General features: G+C 42.7%; 1 protein-coding gene across 1 annotated transcript in view; it reads left to right on the top strand.

The window, feature by feature from the left end:
• LOC309623664 (uncharacterized protein) overlaps positions 1-13,186 on the top strand; it is a 769,197-nt gene that overhangs the window by 8,548 nt on the left and 747,463 nt on the right. The window lies entirely within an intron of this gene.

Here is a 13,186-nt window from a genome sequence, read left to right as displayed (position 1 = left end):
TCCTTTTCCAACAAATCACCCTAATATGGTGTGTCATGAGAGGTAAGGAGTTTCTTCGTTATGCTTCAGTAATGCAGTTTCCAGGAGAAAACCCCAATTAAAACAACCTTTGGGCTGTCCTGTTGTCTCCAATGTGGGATCCTAGGTCATTCCTATGAGGACAGCCCAGGGGCTGCTCTCCAGCCCTAAGTGTGACACAGCTGCCAACACCATAGCTGTACGGTTTCTTTGAGATCAAAGCCATGGAGAACCCAGTCTACTGGCTGAACTTGCTATATTGGCAAAGCTGGTTCCACTTTTTCCTCTTTCATGGGTGGAATAAATAAAGATTGTCTTATTTTAATTTTTTTCTCTGACTTTGAAAGAGCTATAAGTTCAAGGCTGGAACTCCACAAAAACATCCTCCTGAATCCCAGATTGGTTCAACCTCTCTCCATCAGCCCCTTTATCGCCCTTTCCCAGTGCCTTTACTCTCTCAAAGGATGGAAATGTTGGTCTTACTTGTCTTCAAGTAGATCCTGGGTTATATTGATTCCTACTTGGCACTTTCCCTGCACAGCTGGTGGCAAAACATGTTTGCTCAGTGACCGTTGATGTGAGTTCATGCCTTGGAGAAGTGTAATGGGGGAAGGAGGGTGTAATGGGGAAGGAGAACTGCACGGGGAAGGAAGTTACATCATGTACAGCCCTGAAAGGAGCAGACTCAAGTTGGTGTGATGTGTAAGAGGGTTTGGAAGTAGAGTAGGGGGACTGGAGGGGCTGCTCAGGGAAGAACAGAAGTGAGGAGTAGTGAGAACTTTTGTAGGTCTCAATGACACACTGATTGCCTTGGAAGAGATATGCCGTAGGTAGGAGTTAGAATTTGCTAGAAACTATAGCCTGAAGGGTGTCAACTGATTCTATTTTAGAGTTCCAATCCTGGTGCAAAAACTGAGAAAGGAGAGAAAGGCAGTTTCCATAACTAAGGAATAGGTAGTCCCTACCGTGAAGGGTAGAATCAAATGGTATTGTTTTAGAATTATGAGAACATGGTCATTACTACCCCAGACAAACATCCCTTTTCTATGTAGGACCTTGGAGAGCAGGACTATTGGGAAAATGATGGATAGAAATCTATGATATGAGCCTCTGACCCCACATAGTCACTGGAGCAACCAGTCCTGCCCCATAAGGCAGTTATTTTCCACTTTTCAGTGTCACCAGTATGCCCTCAAGTCCCTTAGAGAGTCTCTTGGGATTAATTTCCATTCTTCTCTTTAGCTGAACTTCCACATAATTTGTTTTGTATGCTTCTTAGCTGAGCATGAAATTCACATTTATATTTAGTCTCCCAATTTGTCGATTAAATGCTTTCAGATGTCCAATTTCCACCCAATAAAAAAATAGAAACCTCTGCTGAGGAGGTATCTTTGGAATTGTCCTATCAGCAGACTTAGTAACCTTCAGAACCAAGTCCCCTTCATCTTCTGAAACCTAGCCTACTGACATTTTAAATGTGTCTCTTCATATAGCCTGTGGGGGAAAAATAAGTTCCGATCCATGCAAACATGTTCAGAATATGGAACATTTATCTCAGGAATAACACATTTATCAAAACAGAGATGGGAGATTTTAAATGAAAGGACTACTTATCCAGCACCATAAATTTTTATAATTCCTAGGTCAGGAATCCCCAGAAGTATTTGGGATGAGAAAGTTACTTTTCATTTTCAAGGGAGCACAGGAGTGGGGTAGAAGATAGGAAGGGTGCAGCCAGTGATAATGAAGCTCAACTCTGGAGAGGGCTGCTCAGACCACATTTGCTGGAGTTGCTTGCTTCCTGCTGCAAGTCCTGGTAAATCTCAAAAACCACATGGAATTGGCCATTTGCTAAATCTTTTACCAAAAAGGCTTCTCGATTTACCCACAATTTCTGGTGTAATCCCCAGGACTGCCTGCTCTAGGCAAATACCAATGCTAACTTACCTGATTGCTCTGAAGGAATTTTGCTTGGAATGCTTCTTTAGGAAGGGATCACATTGTATCTGATGAGAAATTACCGTGGGTTAAAATTAATTCCTCCTTAACAATCTGGAGAAGTAGTGATCCTAGGATGGCCTAATTGCCTGAATTGTTTATTTAAGGGGGATGCACATTTGAGAGATCCTATCAGATTGAAAGCAAGGGAAAACTACAACGTGAAAACAGGAATTGTTTTGCTTTATAATTTACAACACAATTTACAACACTGTACAAATACAGTGTTTAGCATAAAAAATAAGAATAGTGGTTGAATTAATTCTGCGTTATTTGTGTCTATCAGGGTAAGACGTTAGTGTGGCAAATAAAGACTTCTCCCAACCCACCTTCTATTTCCTATTTCTTTGGTTCTCAAGTCTTTGCTCATTTTCTTCTTGCATCAGAAATACCTCTTGTCTCCTCAGCCATCTGGTCAACCTCCACTCACCTGTGAAGCTCGGCTGATTCTTTACCTTCTTAGTGGAACAGTCTCTGGTCAGGTTCCTCTGTACAGAGTTGGCTGCTATCCCTTAGGCTCTCAGGATGCCTCTAGGTTGGTGTGCCCTACATCATATTGTGGAAATATCTCAAGGGTTAGACTCTGCACTTTACTTAGGTGGGGACTGGATTTTATGATTATATTCATTTTTTGTAACTACCCTGCATGCAGCACTGAACCTGGAAAGTGGTAAGAATTTTTTGGGAAAGTAAACAAATATTTACTGCATAACTACTATGCATGAGGCAGAGAGGGAGCTGCATAAACTATTTGGCAGATTTCAGTCCATTTTGAGCTCATAATCTAGTTGGAGTGACGAAGCAGAGCATCTGAAAATGTAAGTAAACAATGCAAGGCAACAAGTGGTAAAAGGCAAGAGGGAAGACTCCAGGACCACAAATACTAATGAGATAGAGATTGGCATTCTTCCCAGGCTGGCATAACAAGCACATCTTTGAAGCAGTTTCTCCAGAGAGAAGTCATCTGTCTCTTTCTTTTGAATTATAAAATTAGCTTATATACCTTTCATGACACTCATCACATTTTACATTGTCATACAGATATTTGTGTCGTGTTATCTTATCTTCCTTGCTAGAGTAAATTTTATTCATTTTAAAAAATATCCCGCAGTGCAGGGTTTAGCATTGTGTTACAGATAGAGTAGGCGCTCAAGTGCACTCTGTTGAATGAATAAAATACTTGCCCTGCTTGGTGAGTGCTACATAAATTCAAAGTAAGAAAGTTCATGACCTGCTCTTTTGGTCACTGAATGCTTGGAACAAGAGAAGGAATTGAGCTGTATTTTTAAGTAAAGAGTAGATTTGTATAAATAGACTCACGGAAGGAGTTCTCTAAAGAGAGAATGGTAGGAGCAAAGGTTTGGAAAGAGGGCTTCAGAGAAACATGTGGGGGGAAAGTGGATAGAAAGCAGACAGAAAGAAGAGCGTGGATGATGTGGGAAAGTGGAGTCTGCTTTTTCCGTGGTTGGTGAAGCCAGCCTCTCTCTGTCTCACTTCTCAGATTAGCTCTTTTTTTTTTTTAAATCACAATTATGATGTTTATTTAGCAAAATAAATCGAAGAAAGCTTTCTATGTAAAAAAGTAAGAATCATATCCAAATTTTAGCTTCCCCATTTTCTTTGGTACTGAAATCAATGTTCAGGATATATTTATTTTGAAGTTAGTCATTGGGTCTATAACAGTTTTCCATAGAAGGGAAATAGAAAATTAAGTTACCTGTAATTGTCTTATTTACTGAATAACCAATGGGTGTGTAAAAGTAGTCAATTATGTGTATGCTGAAACCAACATCATCAAGGAAATATTCCTTCATAGATATATGTTTTCCACTGGAAATATATCTCAAATTTTTAAATAATCTTCTGCCATCATTTTACTATGTTATCTGAATAGTAACCCAATGTACAGATGCTGTTATTCACCTAACTCATGAATTACTCTGTAAAGAAGGTGACACCACCATACCAGGACTTATTAACATTCACTTTCAACATGACTACACCATTACAATTTTTTTTCTGTATTTCTTAGAACTGTGTGCTTCAGCCTCTTCATAAAATAGTATCTGGAGATCGCTAATAGCGTTAAATTAATATTAATAAAATCCAATTCTAAGTCTTTTTCTCTTAAGAAGAAATATTACTTAAAACCAGACATTTTGTTCTTTTGAGAGTAGTATTATATGGACTGCTAATTCAGCCAGGCCACTTCCAGAAACACCATGTGACAACCAAGCTACTCTTATTCCTTTGATAAATTCTTTGCCTTTACCCATACTGATTTCTCCATGTCCCTGCTTTCTTGTGTGAAAGTACCTTCCCCTTAATTTGTTAAAAGAATCTGAGAAAAAAATCCAATAACAAGCGAGGGCAATGATTTTTTTTTTTTTTGCACAGACTTGTGACCACAAAACAATCAAGCAATTTATAGCTTCAGTGCTAACACTGGTATTGGGAACAAGAAGAGTACAACCATAATAAAATACAGCTATCTATTAGAAGGACTGCATAAAGACATCTTTGGCCATGTAGGCTCTGGGCCCTCTGGAAATAAGTCAGTTGCACTGGCAACATGACAAAGAAAATAGCGGTGTTCAGAGTCAGGAAGTCTGGTATATGAAGCAGACAGTGCTGGGGCTCTGCTGCGAGTCGTCGTTGCCATCCGAGCCTGTCCAAACCGGCCTTTCATCAAATCACCATTTTTGTGTTTCTTATATGGTACATCTGTAAAATCTAAAACGTCTTTCATTTCTTCATCTTCATCTATGGGCAGTTCTTTCTGTGCCCAAATCTGAGCTTTCTGTCGAATCTTTTTTTCATTGACTTCAATCTGTGCAAAAATATCAGGGACGGCATCTACCAGATTAGCTCTCAATTCCTGTTGGTACCACAGTGGTGGTCATGACTTCTGCCCACCATCACTACTGTATTGTGGCAGTTGTAGAAGGATGAAAAGGAAGAGGAGGAAGCAGAGGAGAGAACAGGGGTATGGGAGGGAGGGAATGAAGAGATTAATAAACATGGAAAAAGTCTGGTGTAAAGATTTAACGGGTCTTGGAGAGTTCTTGAGCTAGTCTGGCAGCAGTAATGGTCTGGCACTTCTGAGGTTAATTGAAAGTTGATGGAGTTGCTGAGCTAGATATTTTCCAAAATTATGAGTGTTTTTTTTCTTATTTACGTAGATCAAGGACAACATCAAATTTATATTCTCTTTTTTCTATGTAAAGCAATTGCTACATTAGCAGAAAGATTCATTTATAAAGATCTTGCTATGGTGAGTTGTTTGTAAAATTGTTGGTTTCTGCCTTGGTGTTTTTACAAAGAATAAAAGGGATTCAGTGCTTCCCATTCTTTGATTATCTTAACACAAGTGTAGTGAGAGATGATGGAGTTCAACAGATGACTGTATTCGACACAGGCAGGTGAATTCAGTGGCCATAAATTAATAGTGGGTGTTTCTCTGTAGTTAAAACAGTGGTAATTGTATCCATCACTTGAGGGCAGAAAGTGATTGTACACAGGGGTCAGGAGAACAATCTGCTGGCCACAAACCTCATGGCATCATTGGGAGGTGCATTCATTTTAGGCCTGTTTCCCCTCCTTTGAAGCCGGAAGTTATTGGCCACTGCCAGAGGCCTGTTATGACCATGTGAGGATCAAAAGCCCGACCAGGGGTGGGAAATCCTTTGTTCCTGGCTCTGTTATAATAGCTTTTTCCTTTTCTTTGACTGAGAGAAGCAAGTCAAATAGGATTATCCTAATGGAACAGAAGTGTTTTACATAAAAAAGTTCAGAAAAGAAATCCAAACAAAATCCAATGTCTTTCATTTACTGAATACTTTTTATTGCTGAGCCAAAATGGAAAATATACTGGTGGCAAGTGGGCCATTTTCTGAGGCTCTAAAGAAACCATCCTTTCTCAAATTATGACTGATTTACAAGCAAATGTAATGGTCCTTTTAACCACAGTTAAGTAAGTAAAACAAATTCTTTTTCTTCCTAATTCAAGCCCTTAAAAGTACAAGCTTCAAAGACTGGCCTCTCTCAAATTACTTTACTACAACTGCAACTTGTTTCAATCGTTGCAAAACTGCAAACCATATGCCCTAGAATGAGAATAAAAATACACTTAAATGACACCTTCAGGGTATAATAAAGTGCGATGTGCAACAGAGTTGCAAAAAGCACAATGCAGTCATTTAAAAAAGAGAAGCCCAACAGTAAAGTAATAAAATGATGAGGTTGGAGTTATTTTCTGGGCTCCACTGTTTTAAAGAGGAACTGTCGTCTCCAGTTAAATAACATTAACTTCCTGATCTTCAGGCACTTTGTTGACGTGGAATCTGAGCGTGAGATGGCCTCCCAATTCCCTCTTGTCTGCTTAGCTGTGGAGACCACTTTGGTGGAGACAGGAAGTTTAAGTGGTTCTGCGAATGTGTGAGGCTTAATTCTGGAAAAAGAAATGGTGTTCTTAGAAACCTGACATATTGCACATGAGGGCAAGCTAGGAAGCTGGGAAAAAACCAAATTGTTCCATGGTGGCGTTTTAGCATTTTGTCGTGTGAAATCTAGCTTGGGTGTTTTTAAGCAGAGGACAGATCTGGCAGTGCTAGGGGTTCGTGCTGGGCTTCCTTCAGGGTGGGGTTCAGCAGTGTGCTTTGCTGAAAATCTTGCAGAGGGTCTGGAGTCCTCTTGTGCTGCCAGAGAGCAGGTTTGCAAGGCAGAGGAGTAATTGAAGCAATTTACCCTCTCAATTAAAATTTGCCTGGGTGGCTGGCTGCTGGTCTCAATCTTTTTTCAGTAATTTAGGGACAAAGTGAGGAATGGGTGGCTTGTGAGATGGATTAAGTCAATACAGAAGCAGTAAATGGGGAGTTGCGGGGAGGGGCCTGGGATGTGCTGATGGGTAAAATTAATGCAGGGACACATTAGCAAGAGGCCATGTCCCTTTCTGCTCTGGATAGAACACATACACTGATGTTCCACTGCTGTCTTCTGATTGAGTCATGCGATGATTTGGAAGTTAAATTAATTAGCAACATGAAAAATCAGACATTTCATGTAAAAACCTGCATTTTGATTCTCTTGAATCACTGGAAGATAAGACCACATGGGACGCTCATTGTCTCTGAAACTTAGTAACAGCTGCCCCTTAGATGAGGTGTGCGTTATCTCCAAACCTTTGGATGGTCCCTATAAACATCTGAATTTTTTTTTTTAATTATTTTTTTTTAAATTTCATGTATGTATTTATTTATTTATGGCTGTGTTGGGTGTTCGTTTCTGTGCGAGGGCTTTCTCTAGTTGCGGCAAGTGGGGGCCACTCTTCATCGCGGTGCGCGGGCCTCTCACTATCGTGGCCTCTCTTGTTGCGGAGCACAGGCTCCAGACGCGCAGGCTCAGTAATTGTGGCTCACGGGCCTAGTTGCTCCGCGACATGTGGGATCTTCCCAGACCAGGGCTCGAACCCGCGTCCCCTGCATTGGCAGGCGGACTGCCAACCACTGCGCCACCAGGGAAGCCCCAACACCTGAGTTTTGAAGTCCTGTCCTTAGGACTCTGTTTCCTCTGCTAGAAATAAAAATAGCTAATATTATTTGGTGCCAGGTTTCGTCCCAATTACATCACACATATTGACTTATTTATCCCTCGCGACAATCTCATAGGGAGGTACTGCCACCACCCCCATTTTAGTGATGAAGAAATGAAGGCCAAGGGCAATAAAGTAGCATTGCCAAGCTTCCACATTCAGAGCCTGCACTTTTAGTCGTCTCAGTGTAAGGAAGCTTCCGTGAATTATCCTAAAGGGAAATCTGGGCTTGGCCAGCTGCGTTATCAGTTCTCATTTTGATATAGTTTTTTACTTTAAACCCTCAAGGCTACAGTTAGTTGACAATTTAAGTCATATGGACATAAAATGCTGCAGATGTGTCACATGACCTAAGCCTGGGTCAGCGGGTCCCTGAACATCAATCGTATCCATAAAGAATCATTTCTTGGGATGTATGGCATTGGACAAATCCTGCCATTTTTTCCAACATCAATGCCATTTTAATACTAGTAATACTAGGTTAAAATGAATGACCCTAACCCTAACCCTAACAGCCTTGAAATGGAAAAGTAAGCATAACGATGATATAGCTTAGGGTTTACAGGGTGAGCAGGCATTTGGACCTGGATAATGGTGCCCTGCTTTGGCCTTGATACTGTGGCTTATAGATTAATTGTATAATATTTATAGGCTGTATAATACATTGTGAAAGAAAGAGCTAGAGAGAAAACAACGGAGAGTCAGGCTAGTGAGGGAGTGTGTGTGTGTGTGTGTGTGTGTGTGTGTGTGTGTGTGTGTGTGTGAGTGTGATGGACTGAATGTTCCCCCCATTCATACGTTGAAGGCCTATCCCCCAATGTGATGGTGTTTGGAGGTGGGGCCTTTGGGAGGTAATTAGGTTTAGATGAGATCATGAGGGTGGGTCCTGGGTTTAATAGCCTTATAAGAAAAAAAAAGACAGCCACGCACTTGTCTCTGCCATGCAAGGACACAACAAGAAGACAGCTGTCTGTAAGCCAGGAAGAGGGCCCTTGTCAGGGACTGAATAAGCCGGCACCTTGATCTTGGACTTCTCAGTCTCCAGAACTGTGAGAAATAAATATCTGTGTTTCAGCCACCCAGTCTAAGGTATTTTGTCATAACCTGAGCTGACAAGGCAGTGGGTACATATGTGAGGTGGGCCCCTCCTCAGGGCAGGTGGCTGGGCCCGGGCGGATTAATGGGAGGATGAGAGAGGAAGTTTCCCTTGGAAAGTGCAACTCAGTTTGGGCTCTAAGGCTTTAGGCAGGGAGTGACCTCAGGGGTGGTAATGGAGGTGAGTGAGGCAGCCTGGGGGTGAATAGGAGACCCGTGCAGGCCTGGGGTGGGCAGGCGCTGCTACCACTCACCTCCAGTCTCAGGCCGCAATGCCAGAAAGCAGGCTGCGCCACCAACGGGAAGCTGGGAATGTGGATTTTTATATCCATCACCTGATTTTTAAAAGTTGGCAGCTGGCTAAACTTTTTTTCTTAAACATTGCAAGAGCCAAAGAAAGCGGTGGTGTGAAATTTTGCTTGTAACTCTCAGTGGGACCTCAGCTTTAGTGACTTAGTTTTATTCTGTTCATAGTCAGGGGATACAGGAGCAGGGGAGGAAGAACATTGCAGGTGGAGGCACCAGCACTGACCATGACATGGGGGCAAGACAGAGCCTTGGGCACAACTGGTGCCTGGAGCACAGAGAGGGCATGGACACCAGTGAGAAGGGAGGCAGCAAAGGCCACCAATGTGCTTGGAGTTGGGCGGCGGGGGCAGGGCATTGGGGGATGGGGGGTGGGGAGCTTGACTCAAGGGCGATGGGGCCCAAGTCATGCAAATCATGGAATCATGACTTACAAAGGCTTGGCTTTTCTCTTGTAAGTATTATTGCATACATGGGATATAGTGGGTTGAATTGTGTTCCCCCAAACATATGTCTAAATCCTAACCCCTGCTACCTGTGAATGTGAACTTTGGAAAGAGGGTCTTTGCGGAGGTAATTAAGTTAAGGATCTGGAGAGGGCATCATCTTGGATTAACTGGGCCCTAAGTCCAATGACTACTGCCCTTATAAGAAAAAGGAAAGGGAGGTGTGAGACATACAGACCCTGAGGGAAAACACAGGAGAGAAGACAGAGACCTGCCACAGTGACACGTCTACACAGCAGGAACATCAAGGCTTGCTGGAGCCTCCAGAGGCTGGACAAGAGGCAGGGAAAGATCTTCCCTCAGAGCCTCCACAAGGAACCAAACCTACCAACACCTTGATTTAGGATTCTGGCTTCCAGAGCTGTGAGGATTTCTGTTGTTTCAAGCCACCAAGTTTGTGGTAATTTGTTACAGCAGCCCTAAGAAACAGGTACTTTGGGCTTCCCTATAAGATTTCATCGACCAACCACTGGGGAGGGTGAGGGAGAACCTTGTGCAGGCTCTAGAGTGGGGAGTGAAGAGGTCAGATTTGAGGGGCGATCCTTCCAGCACCTGCTCAGGAGGGAAGCGAGCCCAGGCCCAGAAAAGCCACTTAGAATCACCACGGGACTCCACGTCGGGTGATGAGGGCCCTGATGGTGAGACTAGAGTTAGAGCTGAGGGGACACCTTTGACAAGCGTCACATCTAGGAGGGAGAATTGACAGGGCTTGGTGATCACTGTGGGGTGGCATGAAGCTGGGGATGGTGAGAGAGCAGGAGAAGGTGGGGTTGGTGACTTTGAGGTCACCAAGAGGAGGGCGATGGCGGTGGCACCTCTTGAAATAGACTCTGGGGGGAAGCAACAGGTTCAAGAGGAAATACAATGGGGTCAGCTTTGGACAAGTTCAGGTTGAAGTGCCTGTGGGCCATACAGGTGGACATGACAGGTGGAAGGTAAGCCTTTTTCCATCTTCCTTGGAGGTCTGGGGGTGCCGTAGGAGGAAAGGCGCTATGGTGAAATGGTGAGAGTGGTTGAGCTATGAGCCCAGGAGACTGGATTTGTTGAGATAAACAGCATGTTCCCTACCTTTGCTTTTATTTTTTGTTCTTTTTTCTTTTTTAATTGTGTAGAAAACAGGTAAGTATCTTACGGGTGGAAAATGTGACTCCATTTTATAGGAAATATTTGTTGTTCTTGCTTTCTCAGCTTTCCTTTCCTTCTTCTGGCCATACACCCCAATTTTTTGCTGGGCAATTACCCTCTTCATTCTCATTACCCCCGGGCTCCAGGAGCCCCCAGGTGACCACAGCCTGTCAGCCAGAGCACTGAACCTCACTGGCTCCAGTGACAAGTTTGTGAAGGCTGAGTGATCTAAGGTAGAACAGTAACGGATCTGTCTGGGACCTTGTCCTGGACTTAATATGAAAGCGATCTATGTGGTAGGTGGTTGGTTTAGCTGAGAGCCTGTAACCCTGGAGCTCTAGGTGGGCATGTGTGTTACGACATGGGAGATCCTACTGGGTGATACAGAGGGAAGCAGACTTGAGAGATGAACAGGAGGTCCCTGATGGCTTTGACCCACCAAATCCCCTTTTGCTATAAGCCAGCATGAGGTGGCATTTATTTCTTTTGCAACTAAAAAGGGTGCCGATTAACACATCAGTAATAGACAGCTTTCCACTGGCTGCTGGCGCCCAGAATAGATGTCTTCAGCAGCAACTGTGCTGGCTGTCAGCACACTCAGAATTATGTACTGAAGAGAGGAACATCAAACCGAGATTTCAGGACCGTGGTGTGAGGAAGGCCAGCATCTTCTTCAGAGAAAAGGAAGGCTGTCACAGCAGAGGCAAATAAATGTTATCTGTTCTTTTCCCTCTCTGCTATGTTTGGCAGTATTTCCCTTGACAGAAAGTTACAAAATGATTCTTTTCAAGGCTGCAATTACTAATTGGTCTGCCTGGGGGAAAAAAAGTGTGTCAAGTGCTGCTACAACTACATTACTGTCGAACTCTCCTTATTTGTGGCAAAAACAAACAATCAGTTGGAAAAGTGTGGGTGCACATCCAAAGAAGTTTGACGCATGTATGCGTATTTTTCCATTATGCTTCGAGATATTTCCTCCAAACCAGGCTAATTAATGTTAATTTCTCTGCTGTGACACTGCTCTCCCCTTAGCTGTTCCACTTTGAAAGTGGCTACTACCTAGCACCCCTTTTAGCTTCACCATGTCACCTATTGTGCAGGATTAAGCATTAAAAACGTGATATCAATGACGTTTTTCTTATATCAGTAAAATGGGAACTGTAAAATTAAGAAGGTGTCATTGACTTCGGAGTCTTTTAAAATGAATTCTCTCCTTTTGCCAAAATAAGAATTCTTTGGACTTATTCCAGTATTGCTATGTGATTTCTGCTCTGTTCCTGTGAGTATGTATGAATGTGTGTAATTAACAACATCTTCTCCCCCATTAAATTAATCTACTTTGATGGGGGGGAAAAGGCTTTAGAAATAGCGGAGCAATGCCAAGATTTATATTTATTAACCAAAGTGAAAGATATAAAAAATATTCCATTCATTCATACATTACTTTTTTGGAAGGATTCCGTATTCATTAGCACGGAATGGCCTCGGTAGCTTGACATTTAAGGAAAATAGAGGCCACAGGTGGTATTAGACTGGTGTTTATAACTTTAGGAGTCATTCTTGAAGAAAGAAATGTTTATAGCATTGAAGAATTTTATGTTGAAGGTGGAAAGAAACTCAGAGCCCATCTGACCACTCATTCCCATAATTTTGTTCTTAAAGATTTTGAGCCTCAGTGAGGTTGAGTTGAATATTGCAACAGTGAGATTAGGAGCCTGGACCCTTGGCTCCTGGTGTAGTGAAAATTTCTGTAGACATTTAAGCTATCGATATGTCAACATTTTGGGGGTCTCTGTAGACATTTAAGCTATCGATATGTCAACATTTAAGCTATCGATATGTCAACATTTTGGGCGTCATTGTTTTATGCCAGCCACTGTACTATGCAGGCTGTATCGATGGCACCAAAGTTCCTATCCTGGAGTGGGGAGACAGACATACTAATGAACAATCCAAGTGTATTGAGACAAGTCTTCAAAAAGAGACACATATGAGGATGTGAAGGGATTTCTTAGGGGAGGTGACATTTGAAGTGAATCTTGGAGAATGAGTAAAATTCTGCCAGGTGGACAAAGCAGAGAAGGTATTTTCTCCTAAGAGGGAAGAGTGAGCATGCCCTTGGGAATGAAAAGTGAGCCATAATCACAGAGCTGAGAGGCAAGCTGGCGAGAGGGAACATACATGTGGCAGTTATAGGGCAGAAGATTAGGAAGGTAGGCAAGGGTCAGACTACTTTGTATGCAGTATTAAGGACTTTGCACTTTATTCTGGAGGCAATGGGAAGCCAGGTAAAGATGGTAAGCAGAGGCCTGATCAGATATGTGATTTAGAAAGATCATAGTGCGGTAAAGGTGGACTGAGTTGAAAGGATGGGAGATGAGGAGTAGGAAGACTAATTAGAAGGAGTCCCAAATGGCCTGTTTAACACATGACAAAAGCCTCAATGAGCATGGCGGCCCTGGGGGGGTGAGGTAGAGTGGGGTATAATAATTGGAAAGATATTTAGGCAGGAGAATGGAAAGGCCGTGGTGACTAGTGGGATGGAGAT

This window comes from Balaenoptera borealis (assembly GCF_965194805.1).
Source record: "Balaenoptera borealis genome assembly, chromosome: 2".
Lineage (NCBI taxonomy): Eukaryota > Metazoa > Chordata > Mammalia > Artiodactyla > Balaenopteridae > Balaenoptera > Balaenoptera borealis.
This window is presented reverse-complemented; position numbering and strand designations above follow the sequence as displayed.